Genomic DNA, 18867 nt, shown 5'->3' with positions numbered 1-18867 from the left:
AGTTTAAAAAGAGCGAGAGCCGGAGCGGAGAGCAGTTTAAAAAGAGGGAGAGCCGGAGCGGAGAGCAGTTTAAAAAGAGCGAGAGCTGGAGCGGAGAACAGTTTAAAAAGAGCGAGAGCCGGAGCAGACAACAGTTTAAAAAGAGCTAGAGCCGGAGCGGAGCGCAGTTTATAAAGAGCGAGAGCCGGAGCGGAGAACAGTTTAAAAAGAGCGAGAGCCGGAGCGGAGAGCAGTTTAAAATGAGCAAGAGCTGGAGCGGAGAGCAGTTTAAAAAGAGCGAGAGCCGGAGCGGAGAGCAGTTTAAAAAGAGCGAGAGCCGGAGCGGAGAGCAGTTTAAATGGAGCGAGAGCCGGAGCGGAGAACAGTTTAAAAAGAGCGAGAGCCGGAGCGGAGAGCAGTTTAATACGAGCGAGAGCCGGAGCGGAGAGCAGTTTAAAAAGAGTGAGAGCCGGAGCGGAGAACAGTTTAAAAGAGCGAGAGCCGGAACGGAAAGCAATTTATAAAGAGCGAGAGCCGGAGCGGGGAACAGTTTAAAAAGAGCGAGAGCCGGAGCCGAGAGCAGTTTAAAAAGAGCAAGAGCCGGAGCGGAGAGCAGCTTAAAAAGAGCGAGAGCCGGAGGGGTGAACAGTTTAAAAAGAGCGAGAACCGGAGCGGAGAACAGTTTAAAAAGAGCGAGAGCCGGAGCGGAGAACAGTTTAAAAAGAGCGAGAGCCGGAGCGGAGAACAGTTTAAAAAGAGCGAGAGCCGGAGCGGAGAGCAGTTTAAAAAGAGCGAGAGCCGGAGCGGAGAGCAGTTAAAAAGAGGGAGAGCCGGAGCGGAGAGCAGTTTAAAAAGAGCGAGAGCCGCAGGGGAGAACAGTTAAAAAAGAGCGAGAGCCGGAGCGGAGAGCAGTTTAAAAAGAGCGAGAGTCGGTGCAGAGAACAGTTTAAAAAGAGCGAGAGCCGGAGCGGAGAACAGTTTAAAAAGAGCGAGAGCCGGAGTGGAGAACAGTTTAAAAAGAGCGCGAGCCGGTGCGGAGAGCAGTTTAAAAAGAGCGATAGCCGGAGCGCAGAACAGTTTAAAAGAGCGAGAGCCGGAGCGGAGAGCAGTTTAAAAAGAGCGAGTGCCGGAGCGGAGAGCAGTTTAAAAAGAGCGAGAGCCGGAGCGGAGAACAGTTTAAAAGAGCGAGGGCCGGAACGGAAAGCAGTTTATAAAGAGCGAGAGCCGGAGCGGGGAACAGTTTAAAAAGAGCGAGAGCCGGAGCCGAGAGCAGTTTAAAAAGAGCAAGAGCCGGAGCGGAGAGCAGCTTAAAAAGAGCGAGAGCTGGAGGGGAGAACAGTTTAAAAAGAGCGAGAGCCGGAGCGGAGAACAGTTTAAAAAGAGCGAGAGCCGGAGCGGAGAACAGTTTAAAAAGAGCGAGAGCCGGAGCGGAGAACAGTTTAAAAAGAGCGAGAGCCGGAGCGGAGAGCAGTTTAAAAAGAGCGAGAGCCGGAGCGGAGAGCAGTTAAAAAGAGGGAGAGCCAGAGCGGAGAGCAGTTTAAAAAGAGCGAGAGCCGGAGGGGAGAACAGTTAAAAAAGAGCGAGAGCCGGAGCGGAGAGCAGTTTAAAAAGAGCGAGAGTCGGTGCAGAGAACAGTTTAAAAAGAGCGAGAGCCGGAGCGGAGAACAGTTTAAAAAGAGCGAGAGCCGGAGTGGAGAACAGTTTAAAAAGAGCGCGAGCCGGTGCGGAGAACAGTTTAAAAAGAGCGAGAGCCGGAGAGGAGAGCAGTTTGAAAAGAGCGAGAGCCGGAGTGGAGAACAGTTTAAAAAGAGCGAGAGCCGGAGTGGAGAACAGTTTAAAAAGAGCGAGAGCCGGAGCGGAGAACAGTTTAAAAAGAGCGAGAGCCGGAGCGGAGAACAGTTTAAAAAGAGCGAGAGCCGGAGCGGAGAACAGTTTAAAAAGAGCGAGAGCCGGAGCGGAGAGCAGTTTAAAAAGAGCGAGAGCCGGAGCGGAGAACAGTTTAAAAAGAGCGAGAGCCGGAACGGAGTACAGTTTAAAAAGAGCGAGAGCCGGAGCGGAGAACAGTTTAAAAAGAGCGAGAGCCGGAGCGGAGAGCAGTTTAAAAAGAGCGAGTGCCGGAGCCGAGAGCAGTTTAAAAAGTGCGAGAGCCGGAGCGGAGAACAGTTTAAAAAGAGCGAGAGCCGGAGCGGAGAGCAGTTTAAAAAGAGCGAGAGCCGGAGCTGAGAACAGTTTAAAAAGAGCGAGAGCCGGAGCGGAGAACGGTTTAAAAAGAGCGAGAGCCGGTGCGGAGAACAGTTTAAAAAGAGCGAGAGCCGGAGCGGAGAACAGTTTAAAAAGAGCGAGAGCCGGAGCGGAGAACAGTTTAAAAAGAGCGAGAGCCGGAGCGGAGAGCAGTTTAAAAAGAGCGAGAGCCAGAGCGGAGAACAGTTTAAAAAGAGCGAGAGCCGGAGCGGAGAGCAGTTTAAAAAGAGCGAGAGCCGGAGCTGAGAACAGTTTAAAAAGAGCGAGAGCCGGAGCGGAGAACGGTTTAAAAAGAGCGAGAGCCGGTGCGGAGAACAGTTTAAAAAGAGCGAGTGCCGGAGAGGAGAGCAGTTTGAAAAGAGCGAGAGCCGGAGCGGAGAACAGTTTAAAAAGAGCCAGAGCCAGAGCGGAGAACAGTTTAAAAAGAGCGAGAGCCGGAGCGGAGAACAGTTTAAAAAGAGCGATAGCCGGAGCGGAGAACAGTTTAAAAAGAGCGAGAGCCGGAGCGGAGAACTGTTTAAAAAGAGCGAGAGCTGGAGCGGAGCGCAGTTTAAAATGAGCGAGAGCCGGAGAGGAGAACAGATTAAAAAGAGCGAGAGCCGGAGCGGAGAGCAATTTAAAAAGAGTGAGAGCCGGAGCGGAGAGCAGTTTAAAAAGAGCGAGAGCCGGAGCGGAGAACAGTTTAAAAAGAGTGAGAGGCGGAGCGGAGAACAGTTTAAAAGGAGCGAGATCCGGAGCGGAGAGCAGTTTAAAAAGAGCGAGAGGCGGAGCGGAGAACAGTTTAAAATGAGCGAGAGCCGGAGCGGAGATCAGTTTAAATAGAGCGAGAGCCGGAGCGGAGAACAGTTTAAAAAGAACGAGAGCTGGAGCGGAGAGCAGTTTAAAAAGAGCGAGAGTCGGAGCGGAGAACAGTTTAAAAAGAACGAGAGCCGGAGCGGAGAGCAGTTTAAAAAGAGCGAGAGCCGGCGCGGAGAACAGTCTAAAAAGAACGAGAGCCGGAGCGGAGAGCAGTTTAAAAAGAGCGAGAGGCGGAGCGGAGAGCAGATTAAAAAGAACGAGAGCCGGAGCGGAGAGCAGTTTAAAAAGAGCGAGAGACGGAGCGGAGAACAGTTTAAAAAGAGTGAGAGCCGGAGCAGAGAGCAGTTTAAAAAGAGCGAGAGCCGGAGCGGAGAGCAGTTTAAAAAGAGGGAGAGCCGGAGCGGAGAGCAGTTTAAAAAGAGCGAGAGCTGGAGCGGAGAACAGTTTAAAAAGAGCGAGAGCCGGAGCAGACAACAGTTTAAAAAGAGCTAGAGCCGGAGCGGAGCGCAGTTTATAAAGAGCGAGAGCCGGAGCGGAGAACAGTTTAAAAAGAGCGAGAGCCGGAGCGGAGAGCAGTTTAAAATGAGCAAGAGCTGGAGCGGAGAGCAGTTTAAAAAGAGCGAGAGCCGGAGCAGACAACAGTTTAAAAAGAGCTAGAGCCGGAGCGGAGCGCAGTTTATAAAGAGCGAGAGCCGGAGCGGAGAACAGTTTAAAAAGAGCGAGAGCCGGAGCGGAGAGCAGTTTAAAATGAGCAAGAGCTGGAGCGGAGAGCAGTTTAAAAAGAGCGAGAGCCGGAGCGGAGAGCAGTTTAAAAAGAGCGAGAGCCGGAGCGGAGAGCAGTTTAAATAGAGCGAGAGCCGGAGCGGAGAACAGTTTAAAAAGAGCGAGAGCCGGAGCGGAGAGCAGTTTAAAAAGAGCAAGAGCCGGAGCGGAGAGCAGTTTAAAAAGAGCCAGAGCCGGAGCGTAGAACAGTTTAAAAAGAGCGAGAGCCGGAGCGGAGAGCAGTTTAAAAAGAGCGAGAGCCGGAGCGGAGAACTGTTTAAAAAGAGCGAGAGCCGGAGCGGAGAACAGTTCAAAAAGTGCGAGAGCCGGAGCAGAGAGCAGTTTAAAAGAGCGAGAGCCGGAGCAGAGAGCAGTTTAAAAAGAGCGAGAGCCGGAGCGGAGAACAGTTTAAAAAGAGCGAGAGCCGGACCGGAGAGCAGTATAAAAAGTGCGAGAGCCGGAGCGGAGATCAGTTTAAAAAGAGCCAGAGCCGGAGCGGAGAACAGTTTAAAAAGAGCGAGAGCCGGAGCGGAGAACAGTTTAAAAAGAGCGAGAGCCGGAGAACAGTTTAAAGAGAGCGAGAGCCGGAGCGGAGCGCAGTTTAAAATGAGCGAGAGCCGGAGAGGAGAACAGTTTAAAAAGAGCAAGAGCCGGAGCGGAGAGCAGTTTAAAAAGAGTGAGAAATGGAGCGGAGAACAGTTTAAAAAGAGCGAGAGCCGCAGCGGAGAGCAATTTAAAAAGAGTGAGAGCCGGAGCGGAGAGCAGTTTAAAAAGAGCGAGAGCCGGAACGGAGCACAGTTTAAAAAGAGCGAGAGCCGGAGCGGAGAACAGTTTAAAAAGAGCGAGAGCCGGAGCGGAGAGCAGTTTAAAAAGAGCGAGAGCCGGAGCCGAGAGCAGTTTAAAAAGTGCGAGAGCCGGAGTAGAGAGCAGTTTAAAAAGAGCGAGAGCCGGAGCGGAGAACAGTTTAAAAAGAGCGAGAGCCGGAGCGGAGAGCAGTTTAAAAAGAGCGAGAGCCGGAGCGGAGAACAGTTTAAAAAGAGCGAGAGCTGGAGCGGAGAACAGTTTAAAAAGAGCGAGAGTCGGAGCGGAGAACAGTTTAAAAAGTGCGAGAGCCGGAGGGGAGAGCAGTTTGAATAGAGCGAGAGCCGGAGCGGAGAGCAGTTTAAAAAGAGCGAGTGCCGGAGCGGAGAGCAGTTTAAAAAGAGCGAGAGCCGGAGCGGAGAACAGTTTAAAAGAGCGAGAGCCGGAGCGGAGAGCAGTTTAAAAAGAGCGAGTGCCGGAGCGGTGAGCAGTTTAAAAAGAGCGAGAGCCGGAGCGGAGAACAGTTTAAAAGAGCGAGAGCCGGAACGGAAAGCAGTTTATAAAGAGCGAGAGCCGGAGCGGGGAACAGTTTAAAAAGAGCGAGAGCCGGAGCCGAGAGCAGTTTAAAAAGAGCAAGAGCCGGAGCGGAGAGCAGCTTAAAAAGAGCGAGAGCCGGAGGGGTGAACAGTTTAAAAAAAGCGAGAGCCGGAGCGGAGAACAGTTTAAAAAGAGCGAGAGCCGGAGCGGAGAACAGTTTAAAAAGAGCGAGAGCCGGAGCGGAGAACAGTTTAAAAAGAGCGAGAGCCGGAGCGGAGAGCAGTTTAAAAAGAGCGAGAGCCGGAGCGGAGAGCAGTTAAAAAGAGGGAGAGCCGGAGCGGAGAGCAGTTTAAAAAGAGCGAGAGTCGGTGCAGAGAACAGTTTAAAAAGAGCGAGAGCCGGAGCGGAGAACAGTTTAAAAAGAGCGAGAGCCGGAGTGGAGAACAGTTTAAAAAGAGCGCGAGCCGGTGCGGAGAGCAGTTTAAAAAGAGCGAGAGCCGGAGCGGAGAACAGTTTAAAAGAGCGAGAGCCGGAGCGGAGAGCAGTTTAAAAAGAGCGAGTGCCGGAGCGGAGAGCAGTTTAAAAAGAGCGAGAGCCGGAACGGAGAACAGTTTAAAAGAGCGAGAGCCGGAACGGAAAGCAGTTTATAAAGAGCGAGAGCCGGAGCGGGGAACAGTTTAAAAAGAGCGAGAGCCGGAGCCGAGAGCAGTTTAAAAAGAGCAAGAGCCGGAGCGGAGAGCAGCTTAAAAAGAGCGAGAGCCGGAGGGGAGAACAGTTTAAAAAGAGCGAGAGCCGGAGCGGAGAACAGTTTATAAAGAGCGAGAGCCGGAGCGGAGAACAGTTTAAAAAGAGCGAGAGCCGGAGCGGAGAACAGTTTAAAAAGAGCGAGAGCCGGAGCGGAGAACAGTTTAAAAAGAGCGAGAGCCGGAGCGGAGAACAGTTTAAAAAGAGCGAGAGCCGGAGCGGAGAGCAGTTTAAAAAGAGCGAGAGACGGAGCGGAGAGCAGTTAAAAAGAGGGAGAGCCGGAGCGGAGAGCAGTTTAAAAAGAGCGAGAGCCGGAACGGAGCACAGTTTAAAAAGAGCGAGAGCCGGAGCGGAGAACAGTTTAAAAAGAGCGAGAGCCGGAGCGGAGAGCAGTTTAAAAAGAGCGAGAGCCGGAGCCGAGAGCAGTTTAAAAAGTGCGAGAGCCGGAGTAGAGAGCAGTTTAAAAAGAGCGAGAGCCGGAGCGGAGAACAGTTTAAAAAGAGCGAGAGCCGGAGCGGAGAGCAGTTTAAAAAGAGCGAGAGCCGGAGCGGAGAACAGTTTAAAAAGAGCGAGAGCTGGAGCGGAGAACAGTTTAAAAAGAGCGAGAGTCAGAGCGGAGAACAGTTTAAAAAGAGCGAGAGCCGGAGGGGAGAGCAGTTTGAATAGAGCGAGAGCCGGAGCGGAGAGCAGTTTAAAAAGAGCGAGTGCCGGAGCGGAGAGCAGTTTAAAAAGAGCCGGAGCGGAGAACAGTTTAAAAGAGCGAGAGCCGGAGCGGAGAGCAGTTTAAAAAGAGCGAGTGCCGGAGCGGTGAGCAGTTTAAAAAGAGCGAGAGCCGGAGCGGAGAACAGTTTAAAAGAGCGAGAGCCGGAACGGAAAGCAGTTTATAAAGAGCGAGAGCCGGAGCGGGGAACAGTTTAAAAAGAGCGAGAGCCGGAGCCGAGAGCAGTTTAAAAAGAGCAAGAGCCGGAGCGGAGAGCAGCTTAAAAAGAGCGAGAGCCGGAGGGGTGAACAGTTTAAAAAGAGCGAGAGCCGGAGCGGAGAACAGTTTAAAAAGAGCGAGAGCCGGAGCGGAGAACAGTTTAAAAAGAGCGAGATCCGGAGCGGAGAACAGTTTAAAAAGAGCGAGAGCCGGAGCGGAGAGCAGTTTAAAAAGAGCGAGAGCCGGAGCGGAGAGCAGTTAAAAAGAGGGAGAGCCGGAGCGGAGAGCAGTTTAAAAAGAGCGAGAGTCGGTGCAGAGAACAGTTTAAAAAGAGCGAGAGCCGGAGCGGAGAACAGTTTAAAAAGAGCGAGAGCCGGAGTGGAGAACAGTTTAAAAAGAGCGCGAGCCGGTGCGGAGAGCAGTTTAAAAAGAGCGAGAGCCGGAGCGGAGAACAGTTTAAAAGAGCGAGAGTCGGAGCGGAGAGCAGTTTAAAAAGAGCGAGTGCCGGAGCGGAGAGCAGTTTAAAAAGAGCGAGAGCCGGAACGGAGAACAGTTTAAAAGAGCGAGAGCCGGAACGGAAAGCAGTTTATAAAGAGCGAGAGCCGGAGCGGGGAACAGTTTAAAAAGAGCGAGAGCCGGAGCCGAGAGCAGTTTAAAAAGAGCAAGAGCCGGAGCGGAGAGCAGCTTAAAAAGAGCGAGAGCCGGAGGGGAGAACAGTTTAAAAAGAGCGAGAGCCGGAGCGGAGAACAGTTAATAAAGAGCGAGAGCCGGAGCGGAGAACAGTTTAAAAAGAGCGAGAGCCGGAGCGGAGAACAGTTTAAAAAGAGCGAGAGCCGGAGCGGAGAACAGTTTAAAAAGAGCGAGAGCCGGAGCGGAGAACAGTTTAAAAAGAGCGAGAGCCGGAGCGGAGAGCAGTTTAAAAAGAGCGAGAGACGGAGCGGAGAGCAGTTAAAAAGAGGGAGAGCCGGAGCGGAGAGCAGTTTAAAAAGAGCGAGAGCCGGAGGGGAGAACAGTTAAAAAAGAGCGAGAGCCGGAGCGGAGAGCAGTTTAAAAAGAGCGAGAGTCGGTGCAGAGAACAGTTTAAAAATAGCGAGAGCCGGAGCGGAGAGCAGTTTAAAAAGAGCGAGAGCCGGAGGGGAGAGCAGTTTAAAAAGAGCGAGAGCCGGAGTGGAGAACAGTTTAAAAAGAGCGCGAGCCGGTGCGGAGAACAGTTTAAAAAGAGCGAGAGCCGGAGAGGAGAGCAGTTTGAAAAGAGCGAGAGCCGGAGTGGAGAACAGTTTAAAAAGAGCGAGAGCCGGAGTGGAGAACAGTTTAAAAAGAGCGAGAGGCGGAGCGGAGAACAGTTTAAAAAAGCGAGAGCCGGAGCGGAGAGCAGTTTAAAAAGAGCGAGAGGCGGAGCGGAGAACAGTTTAAAAAGATCGAGAGGCGGAGCGGAGAACAGTTTAAAAGGAGCGAGAGCCGGAGTGGAGCGCAGTTTAAAAAGAGCGAGAGCCGGAGGGGAGAGCAGTTTAAAAAGAGCGAGAGCCGTAGCGGAGAACAGTTTAAAAAGAACGAGAGCTGGAGCGGAGAACAGTTTAAAAAGAGCGAGAGCCGGAGCGGAGAGCAGTTTAAAAAGAGCGAGAGGCGGAGCGGAGAACAGTTTAAAAGGAGCGAGAGCCGGAGTGGAGCGCAGTTTAAAAAGAGCGAGAGCCGGAGGGGAGAGCAGTTTAAAAAGAGCGAGAGCCGGAGCGGAGAACAGTTTAAAAAGAGCGAGAGCCGGAGCGGAGAACAGTTTAAAAAGAGCGAGAGCCGGAGCGGAGAGCAGTTTAAAAAGAGCGAGAGCCGGAGGGGAGAGCAGTTTAAAAAGAGCGAGAGCCGGAGCGGAGAACAGTTTAAAAAGAGCGAGAGCCAGAGCGGAGAGCAGTTTAAAAAGAGCGAGAGCCGGAGCGGAGAACAGTTTAAAAAGAACGAGAGCCGGAACGGAGTACAGTTTAAAAAGAGCGAGAGCCGGAGCGGAGAACAGTTTAAAAAGAGCGAGAGCCGGAGCGGAGAGCAGTTTAAAAAGAGCGAGTGCCGGAGCTGAGAACAGTTTAAAAAGAGCGAGAGCCGGAGCGGAGAACGGTTTAAAAAGAGCGAGAGCCGGAGCGGAGAGCAGTTTAAAAAGAGCGAGAGCCGGAGAGGAGAACAGATTAAAAAGAGCGAGAGCCGGAGTAGAGAGCAGTTTAAAAAGAGCGAGAGCCAGAGCGGAGAACAGTTTAAAAAGAGCGAGAGCCGGAGCGGAGAGCAGTTTAAAAAGAGCGAGAGCCGGAGCTGAGAACAGTTTAAAAAGAGCGAGAGCCGGAGCGGAGAACGGTTTAAAAAGAGCGAGAGCCGGTGCGGAGAACAGTTTAAAAAGAGCGAGAGCCGGAGAGGAGAGCAGTTTGAAAAGAGCGAGAGCCGGAGCGGAGAACAGTTTAAAAAGAGCCAGAGCCAGAGCGGACAAAAGTTTAAAAAGAGCGAGAGCCGGAGCGGAGAACAGTTTAAAAAGAGCGAGAGCCGGAGCGGAGAACAGTTTAAAAAGAGCGAGAGCCGGAGCGGAGAACTGTTTAAAAAGAGCGAGAGCTGGAGCGGAGAACAGTTTAAAAAGAGCGAGAGCCGGAGAACAGTTTAAATAGAGCGAGAGCCGGAGCGGAGCGCAGTTTAAAATGAGCGAGAGCCGGAGAGGAGAACAGATTAAAAAGAGCGAGAGCCGGACCGGAGAGCAGTATAAAAAGTGTGAGAGCCGGAGCGGAGATCAGTTTAAAATGAGCGAGAGCCGGAGAGGAGAACAGATTAAAAAGAGCGAGAGCTGGAGCGGAGAGCAGTTTAAAAAAAGCGAGAGCCGCAGCGGAGAGCAATTTAAAAAGAGTGAGAGCCGGAGCGGAGAGCAGTTTAAAAAGAGCGAGAGCCGGAGCGGAGAACAGTTTAAAAAGAGTGAGAAACGGAGCGGAGAACAGTTTAAAAAGAGCGAGAGCCGGAGCGGAGAACAGTTTAAAAAGTGCGAGAGCTGGAGCAGAGAACTGTTTAAAAAGAGCGAGAGGCGGAGCGGAGAGCAATATATAAAGAGCGAGAGCTGGAGCGGAGAGCAGTTTAAATAGAGCGAGAGCCAGAGCGGAGAGCAGTTTAAAAAGAGCGAGAGGCGGAGCGGAGAACAGTTTAAAATGAGCGAGAGCCGGAGCGGAGATCAGTTTAAATAGAGCGAGAGCCGGAGCGGAGAACAGTTTAAAAAGAACGAGAGCTGGAGCGGAGAACAGTTTAAAAAGAACGAGAGCTGGAGCGGAGAGCAGTTTAAAAAGAGCGAGAGTCGGAGCGGAGAACAGTTTAAAAAGAACGAGAGCCGGAGCGGAGAGCAGTTTAAAAAGAGCGAGAGCCGGAGCGGAGAACAGTCTAAAAAGAACGAGAGCCGGAGCGGAGAGCAGTTTAAAAAGAGCGAGAGGTGGAGCGGAGAGCAGATTAAAAAGAACGAGAGCCGGAGCGGAGAGCAGTTTAAAAAGAGCGAGAGACGGAGCGGAGAACAGTTTAAAAAGAGTGAGAGCCGGAGTGGAGAGCAGTTTAAAAAGAGCGAGAGCCGGAGCGGAGAGCTGTTTAAAAAGAGGGAGAGCCGGAGCGGAGAGCAGTTTAAAAAGAGCGAGAGCTGGAGCGGAGAACAGTTTAAAAAGAGCGAGAGCCGGAGCAGACAACAGTTTAAAAAGAGCGAGAGCCGGAGCGGAGCGCAGTTTATAAAGAGCGAGAGCCGGAGCGGAGAACAGTTTAAAAAGAGCGAGAGCCGGAGCGGAGAGCAGTTTAAAATGAGCAAGAGCTGGAGCGGAGAGCAGTTTAAAAAGAGCGAGAGCCGGAGCGGAGAGCAGTTTAAAAAGAGCGAGAGCCGGAGCGGAGAACAGTTTAAAAAGAGCGAGAGCCGGAGCGGAGAGCAGTTTAATAAGAGCGAGAGCCGGAGCGGAGAGCAGTTTAAAAAGAGTGAGAGCCGGAGCGGAGAACAGTTTAAAAAGAGCAAGAGCCGGAGCGGAGAGCAGTTTAAAAAGAGCCAGAGCCGGAGCGTAGAACAGTTTAAAAAGAGCGAGAGCCGGAGCGGAGAGCAGTTTAAAAAGAGCGAGAGCCGGAGCGGAGAACTGTTTAAAAAGAGCGAGAGCCGGAGCGGAGAACAGTTTAAAAAGAGCGAGAGCCGGAGTGGAGAGCAGTTTAAAAAGAGTGAGAGCCGGAGCGGAGAACAGTTTAAAAAGAGCGATAGCCGGAGCGGAGAGCAGTTTAAAAAGAGCGAGAGCCGGAGCGGAGAACAGTTTAAAAAGAGCGAGAGCCGGACCGGAGAGCAGTATAAAAAGTGCGAGAGCCGGAGCGGAGATCAGTTTAAAAAGAGCCAGAGCCGGAGCGGAGAACAGTTTAAAAAGAGCGAGAGCCGAAGCGGAGAACAGTTTAAAAAGAGCGAGAGCCGGAGAACAGTTTAAATAGAGCGAGAGCCGGAGCGGAGCGCAGTTTAAAATGAGCGAGAGCCGGAGAGGAGAACAGTTTAAAAAGAGCGAGAGCCGGAGCGGAGAGCAGTTTAAAAAGAGTGAGAAACGGAGCGGAGAACAGTTTAAAAAGAGCGAGAGCCGCAGCGGAGAGCAATTTAAAAAGAGTGAGAGCCGGAGCGGAGAGCAGTTTAAAAAGAGCGAGAAACGGAGCGGAAAACAGTTTAAAAAGAGCGAGAGCCGGAGCGGAGCGCAGTTTATAAAGAGCGAGAGCCGGAGCGGAGAACAGTTTAAAAAGAGTGAGAAGCGGAGCGGAGAACAGTTTAAAAAGAGCGAGAGCCGGAGCGGAGAACAGTTTAAAAAGTGCGAGAGCTGGAGCGGAGAACAGTTTAAAAAGAGCGAGAGCCGCAGCGGAGAACAGTTTAAAAAGAGCGAGAGCCGCAGCGGAGAGCAGTTTAAAAAGAGTGAGAGCTGGAGCGGGGAACAGTTTAATAGGAGCGAGATCCGGAGCGGAGAGCAGTTTAAATAGAGCGAGAGCCAGAGCGGAGAGCAGTTTAAAAAGAGCGAGAGGCGGAGCGGAGAACAGTTTAAAATGAGTGAGAGCCAGAGCGGAGAACAGTTTAGAAAGAGTGAGAGCCGGAGCGGAGTGCAGTTTAAAAAGAGCGAGAGCCGGAGCGGAGAGCAGTTTAAAAAGAGGGAGAGCCGGAGCGGAGAGCAGTTTAAAAAGTGTGAGAGCTGGAGCGGAGAACAGTTTATAAAGAGCGAGAGCCGGAGCAGACAACAGTTTAAAAAGAGGGAGAGCCGGAGCGGAGCGCAGTTTATAAAGAGCGAGAGCCGGAGCGGAGAACAGTTTAAAAAGAGCGAGAGCCGGAGCGGAGAGCATTTAAAATGAGCGAGAGCTGGAGCGGAGAGCAGTTTAAAAAGAGCGAGAGCCGGAGCGGAGCGCATTTTAAAAAGAGCGAGAGCCGGAGCGGAGAACAGTTTAAAAAGAGCGAGAGCCGGAGCGGAGAGCAGTTTAATAAGAGCGAGAGCCGGAGCGGAGAGCAGTTTAAAAAGAGCGAGAGCCGGAGCGGAGAACAGTTAAAAAGAACGAGAGCCGGAGCGGAGAGTAGTTTAAAAAGTGCGAGAGCCGGAGCGGAGAACAGTTTAAAAAGAACGAGAGCTGGAGCGGAGAGCAGTTTAAAAAGAGCGAGAGCCGGAGCGGAGAACAGTTTAAAAAGAGCGAGAACAGGAGCGGAGAGCAGTTTAAAAAGAGCGAGAGGCGGAGCGGAGAACAGATTAAAAAGACCGAGAGCCGGAGCGGAGAGCAGTTTAAAATGAGCGAGAGACGGAGCGGAGAACAGTTTAAAAAGAGTGAGAGCCGGAGCGGAGAGCAGTTTAAAAAGAGCGAGAGCCGGAGCGGAGAGCAGTTTAAAAAGAGCGAGAGCCGGAGGGGATAGCAGTTTAAAAAGAACGAGAGCTGGAGCGGAGAGCAGTTTAAAAAGTGCGAGAGCCGGAGCGGAGAACAGTTTAAAAAGAGCGAGAGCAGGAGCGGAGAGCAGTTTAAAAAGAGCGAGAGGCGGAGCGGAGATCAGATTAACAAGAACGAGAGCCGGAGCAGAGAGCAGTTTAAAAAGAGCGAGAGACGGAGCGGAGAACAGTTTAAAAAGAGCGAGAGCCGGAGCGGAGAGCAGTTTAAAAAGAGCGAGAGCCGGAGCGGAGAGCAGTTTAAAAAGAGCGAGAGCCGGAGCGGAGAGCAGTTTAAAAAGAGCGGGAGCTGGAGCGTAGAACAGTTTAAAAAGAGCGAGAGCCGGAGCGGAGAGCAGTTTAAAAAGAGCGAGAGCCGGAGCGGAGTACAGCTTAAAAAGAGGGAGAGCCGGAGCGGAGAACAGTTTAAAAAGAGCGAGAGCCAGAGCGGAGAGCAGTTTAAGAAGAGCGAGAGCCGGAGCGCAGAGCAGTTTAAAAAGAGCGAGAGCCGGAGCGCAGAGCAGTTTAAAAAGAGCCAGAGCCAGAGCGTAGACCAGTTTAAAATGAGCGAGAGCAGGAGCAGAGAGCAGTTAAAAAGAGCGAGAGCCGGAGCGGAGAACAGTTTAAAAAGAGCGAGAGCCGGAGCGGACAACAGTATAACTAGAGTGAGAGCCGAAGCGGAGAGCAGTTTAAAATGAGCGAGAGCCGGAGCGGAAAGCAGTTTAAAAAGAGCGAGAGCCAGAGCGGAGAACAGTGTAAAAAGAGTGAGAGCCGGAGCGGAGAACAGTTTAAAAAGAGCGAGAGCCGGAGCGGAGAGCAGTTTAAAAAGAGTGAGAGCCGGAGCGGAGAGCAGTTTAAAAAGTGCGAGAGCCGGAGCGGAGAGCAGTTTAAAAAGAGCGAGAGCCAGAGCGGACAACAGTTTAAAAAGAGTGAGAGCCGGAGCGGAGAGCAGTTTAAAAAGAGCGAGAGCCGGAGCGGAGAGCAGTTTAAAAAGAGCGAGAGCCAGAGCGGACAACAGTTTAAAAAGAGTGAGAGCCGGAGCGGAGCGCAGTTTAAAAAGAGCGAGAGCTGGAGCGGAGAACAGTTTAAAAAGAGCGAGAGCCGGAGCGGAGCGCAGTTTAAAAAGAGCGAGAGACGGAGCGGAGAGCAGTTTAAAAAGAGCGAGAGCCGGAGCGGAGAACAGTTTAAAAAGAGCGAGAGCCGGAGCGGAGCGCAGTTTGAAAAGTGCGAGAGCCGGAGCGGAGAACAGTTTAAAAAGAGTGAGAGCCGGAGCGGAGAACAGTTTAAAAAGAGCGAGAGCCGGAGCGGAAGCAGTTTAAAAAGAGCGAGAGCCGGAGTGGAGAACCGTTTAAAAAGAGCGAGAGCTGGAGCGGAGAACAGTTTAAAATGAGCGAGGGCCGGAGTGGAGAACAGTTTAAATAGACTGAGAGGCGGAGCGGAGAGCAGTTTAAAAAGAGCGAGAGCCGGAGCGGAGAACAGTTTAAAAAGAGTGAGAGCCGGAGCGGAGAACAGTTTAAAAAGAGCGAGAGCCGGAGCGGAGAGCAGTTTAAAAAGAGCGAGAGCCGGAGCGGAGAACAGTTTGAAAAAGCGAGAGCCGGAGCGGAGAGCAGTTTAAAAAGAGCGAGAGCTGAAGCGAAGAACAGTTTAAAAAGAACGAGAGCTGGAGCGGAGAGCAGTTTAAAAAGTGCGAGAGCCGGAGCGGAGAACAGTTTAAAAAGAGCGAGAGCTGGAGCGGAGAACAGTTTAAAAAGAACGAGAGCCGGAACGGAGTACAGTTTAAAAAGAGCGAGAGCCGGAGCGGAGAACAGTTTAAAAAGAGCGAGAGCCGGAGCGGAGAGCAGTTTAAAAAGAGCGAGTGCCGGAGCTGAGAACAGTTTAAAAAGAGCGAGAGCCGGAGCGGAGAACGGTTTAAAAAGAGCGAGAGCCGGAGCGGAGAGCAGTTTAAAAAGAGCGAGAGCCGGAGAGGAGAACAGATTAAAAAGAGCGAGAGCCGGAGTAGAGAGCAGTTTAAAAAGAGCGAGAGCCAGAGCGGAGAACAGTTTAAAAAGAGCGAGAGCCGGAGCGGAGAGCAGTTTAAAAAGAGCGAGAGCCGGAGCTGAGAACAGTTTAAAAAGAGCGAGAGCCGGAGCGGAGAACGGTTTAAAAAGAGCGAGAGCCGGTGCGGAGAACAGTTTAAAAAGAGCGAGAGCCGGAGAGGAGAGCAGTTTGAAAAGAGCGAGAGCCGGAGCGGAGAACAGTTTAAAAAGAGCCAGAGCCAGAGCGGACAAAAGTTTAAAAAGAGCGAGAGCCGGAGCGGAGAACAGTTTAAAAAGAGCGAGAGCCGGAGCGGAGAACAGTTTAAAAAGAGCGAGAGCCGGAGCGGAGAACTGTTTAAAAAGAGCGAGAGCTGGAGCGGAGAACAGTTTAAAAAGAGCGAGAGCCGGAGAACAGTTTAAATAGAGCGAGAGCCGGAGCGGAGCGCAGTTTAAAATGAGCGAGAGCCGGAGAGGAGAACAGATTAAAAAGAGCGAGAGCCGGACCGGAGAGCAGTATAAAAAGTGTGAGAGCCGGAGCGGAGATCAGTTTAAAATGAGCGAGAGCCGGAGAGGAGAACAGATTAAAAAGAGCGAGAGCTGGAGCGGAGAGCAGTTTAAAAAAAGCGAGAGCCGCAGCGGAGAGCAATTTAAAAAGAGTGAGAGCCGGAGCGGAGAGCAGTTTAAAAAGAGCGAGAGCCGGAGCGGAGAACAGTTTAAAAAGAGTGAGAAACGGAGCGGAGAACAGTTTAAAAAGAGCGAGAGCCGGAGCGGAGAACAGTTTAAAAAGTGCGAGAGCTGGAGCAGAGAACTGTTTAAAAAGAGCGAGAGGCGGAGCGGAGAGCAATATATAAAGAGCGAGAGCTGGAGCGGAGAGCAGTTTAAATAGAGCGAGAGCCAGAGCGGAGAGCAGTTTAAAAAGAGCGAGAGGCGGAGCGGAGAACAGTTTAAAATGAGCGAGAGCCGGAGCGGAGATCAGTTTAAATAGAGCGAGAGCCGGAGCGGAGAACAGTTTAAAAAGAACGAGAGCTGGAGCGGAGAACAGTTTAAAAAGAACGAGAGCTGGAGCGGAGAGCAGTTTAAAAAGAGCGAGAGTCGGAGCGGAGAACAGTTTAAAAAGAACGAGAGCCGGAGCGGAGAGCAGTTTAAAAAGAGCGAGAGCCGGAGCGGAGAACAGTCTAAAAAGAACGAGAGCCGGAGCGGAGAGCAGTTTAAAAAGAGCGAGAGGTGGAGCGGAGAGCAGATTAAAAAGAACGAGAGCCGGAGCGGAGAGCAGTTTAAAAAGAGCGAGAGACGGAGCGGAGAACAGTTTAAAAAGAGTGAGAGCCGGAGTGGAGAGCAGTTTAAAAAGAGCGAGAGCCGGAGCGGAGAGCTGTTTAAAAAGAGCGGGAGCTGGAGCGTAGAACAGTTTAAAAAGAGCGAGAGCCGGAGCGGAGAGCAGTTTAAAAAGAGCGAGAGCCGGAGCGGAGTACAGCTTAAAAAGAGGGAGAGCCGGAGCGGAGAACAGTTTAAAAAGAGCGAGAGACAGAGCGGAGAGCAGTTTAAGAAGAGCGAGAGCCGGAGCGCAGAGCAGTTTAAAAAGAGCGAGAGCCGGAGCGCAGAGCAGTTTAAAAAGAGCCAGAGCCAGAGCGTAGACCAGTTTAAAATGAGCGAGAGCAGGAGCAGAGAGCAGTTAAAAAGAGCGAGAGCCGGAGCGGAGAACAGTTTAAAAAGAGCGAGAGCCGGAGCGGACAACAGTATAACTAGAGTGAGAGCCGAAGCGGAGAGCAGTTTAAAATGAGCGAGAGCCGGAGCGGAAAGCAGTTTAAAAAGAGCGAGAGCCAGAGCGGAGAACAGTGTAAAAAGAGTGAGAGCCGGAGCGGAGAACAGTTTAAAAAGAGCGAGAGCCGGAGCGGAGAGCAGTTTAAAAAGAGTGAGAGCCGGAGCGGAGAGCAGTTTAAAAAGTGCGAGAGCCGGAGCGGAGAGCAGTTTAAAAAGAGCGAGAGCCAGAGCGGACAACAGTTTAAAAAGAGTGAGAGCCGGAGCGGAGAGCAGTTTAAAAAGAGCGAGAGCCGGAGCGGAGAGCAGTTTAAAAAGAGCGAGAGCCAGAGCGGACAACAGTTTAAAAAGAGTGAGAGCCGGAGCGGAGCGCAGTTTAAAAAGAGCGAGAGCTGGAGCGGAGAACAGTTTAAAAAGAGCGAGAGCCGGAGCGGAGCGCAGTTTAAAAAGAGCGAGAGACGGAGCGGAGAGCAGTTTAAAAAGAGCGAGAGCCGGAGCGGAGAACAGTTTAAAAAGAGCGAGAGCCGGAGCGGAGCGCAGTTTGAAAAGTGCGAGAGCCGGAGCGGAGAACAGTTTAAAAAGAGTGAGAGCCGGAGCGGAGAACAGTTTAAAAAGAGCGAGAGCCGGAGCGGAAGCAGTTTAAAAAGAGCGAGAGCCGGAGTGGAGAACCGTTTAAAAAGAGCGAGAGCTGGAGCGGAGAACAGTTTAAAATGAGCGAGGGCCGGAGTGGAGAACAGTTTAAATAGACTGAGAGGCGGAGCGGAGAGCAGTTTAAAAAGAGCGAGAGCCGGAGCGGAGAACAGTTTAAAAAGAGTGAGAGCCGGAGCGGAGAACAGTTTAAAAAGAGCGAGAGCCGGAGCGGAGAGCAGTTTAAAAAGAGCGAGAGCCGGAGCGGAGAACAGTTTGAAAAAGCGAGAGCCGGAGCGGAGAGCAGTTTAAAAAGAGCGAGAGCTGAAGCGAAGAACAGTTTAAAAAGAACGAGAGCTGGAGCGGAGAGCAGTTTAAAAAGTGCGAGAGCCGGAGCGGAGAACAGTTTAAAAAGAGCGAGAGCTGGAGCGGAGAACAGTTTAAAAAGAACGAGAGCCGGAACGGAGTACAGTTTAAAAAGAGCGAGAGCCGGAGCGGAGAACAGTTTAAAAAGAGCGAGAGCCGGAGCGGAGAGCAGTTTAAAAAGAGCGAGTGCCGGAGCTGAGAACAGTTTAAAAAGAGCGAGAGCCGGAGCGGAGAACGGTTTAAAAAGAGCGAGAGCCGGAGCGGAGAGCAGTTTAAAAAGAGCGAGAGCCGGAGAGGAGAACAGATTAAAAAGAGCGAGAGCCGGAGTAGAGAGCAGTTTAAAAAGAGCGAGAGCCAGAGCGGAGAACAGTTTAAAAAGAGCGAGAGCCGGAGCGGAGAGCAGTTTAAAAAGAGCGAGAGCCGGAGCTGAGAACAGTTTAAAAAGAGCGAGAGCCGGAGCGGAGAACGGTTTAAAAAGAGCGAGAGCCGGTGCGGAGAACAGTTTAAAAAGAGCGAGAGCCGGAGAGGAGAGCAGTTTGAAAAGAGCGAGAGCCGGAGCGGAGAACAGTTTAAAAAGAGCCAGAGCCAGAGCGGACAAAAGTTTAAAAAGAGCGAGAGCCGGAGCGGAGAACAGTTTAAAAAGAGCGAGAGCCGGAGCGGAGAACAGTTTAAAAAGAGCGAGAGCCGGAGCGGAGAACTGTTTAAAAAGAGCGAGAGCTGGAGCGGAGAACAGTTTAAAAAGAGCGAGAGCCGGAGAACAGTTTAAATAGAGCGAGAGCCGGAGCGGAGCGCAGTTTAAAATGAGCGAGAGCCGGAGAGGAGAACAGATTAAAAAGAGCGAGAGCCGGACCGGAGAGCAGTATAAAAAGTGTGAGAGCCGGAGCGGAGATCAGTTTAAAATGAGCGAGAGCCGGAGAGGAGAACAGATTAAAAAGAGCGAGAGCTGGAGCGGAGAGCAGTTTAAAAAAAGCGAGAGCCGCAGCGGAGAGCAATTTAAAAAGAGTGAGAGCCGGAGCGGAGAGCAGTTTAAAAAGAGCGAGAGCCGGAGCGGAGAACAGTTTAAAAAGAGTGAGAAACGGAGCGGAGAACAGTTTAAAAAGAGCGAGAGCCGGAGCGGAGAACAGTTTAAAAAGTGCGAGAGCTGGAGCAGAGAACTGTTTAAAAAGAGCGAGAGGCGGAGCGGAGAGCAATATATAAAGAGCGAGAGCTGGAGCGGAGAGCAGTTTAAATAGAGCGAGAGCCAGAGCGGAGAGCAGTTTAAAAAGAGCGAGAGGCGGAGCGGAGAACAGTTTAAAATGAGCGAGAGCCGGAGCGGAGATCAGTTTAAATAGAGCGAGAGCCGGAGCGGAGAACAGTTTAAAAAGAACGAGAGCTGGAGCGGAGAACAGTTTAAAAAGAACGAGAGCTGGAGCGGAGAGCAGTTTAAAAAGAGCGA

The sequence above is a fragment of the Somniosus microcephalus genome, chromosome 6 (genome assembly GCF_052327205.1).
Source record: "Somniosus microcephalus isolate GS21.2 chromosome 6, FLI_Smic_1.0, whole genome shotgun sequence".
Classification (NCBI taxonomy): Eukaryota; Metazoa; Chordata; class Chondrichthyes; order Squaliformes; family Somniosidae; genus Somniosus; species Somniosus microcephalus.
The sequence above is the reverse complement of the archived record's forward strand: the minus strand, read 5'-3'. Positions refer to the sequence as shown.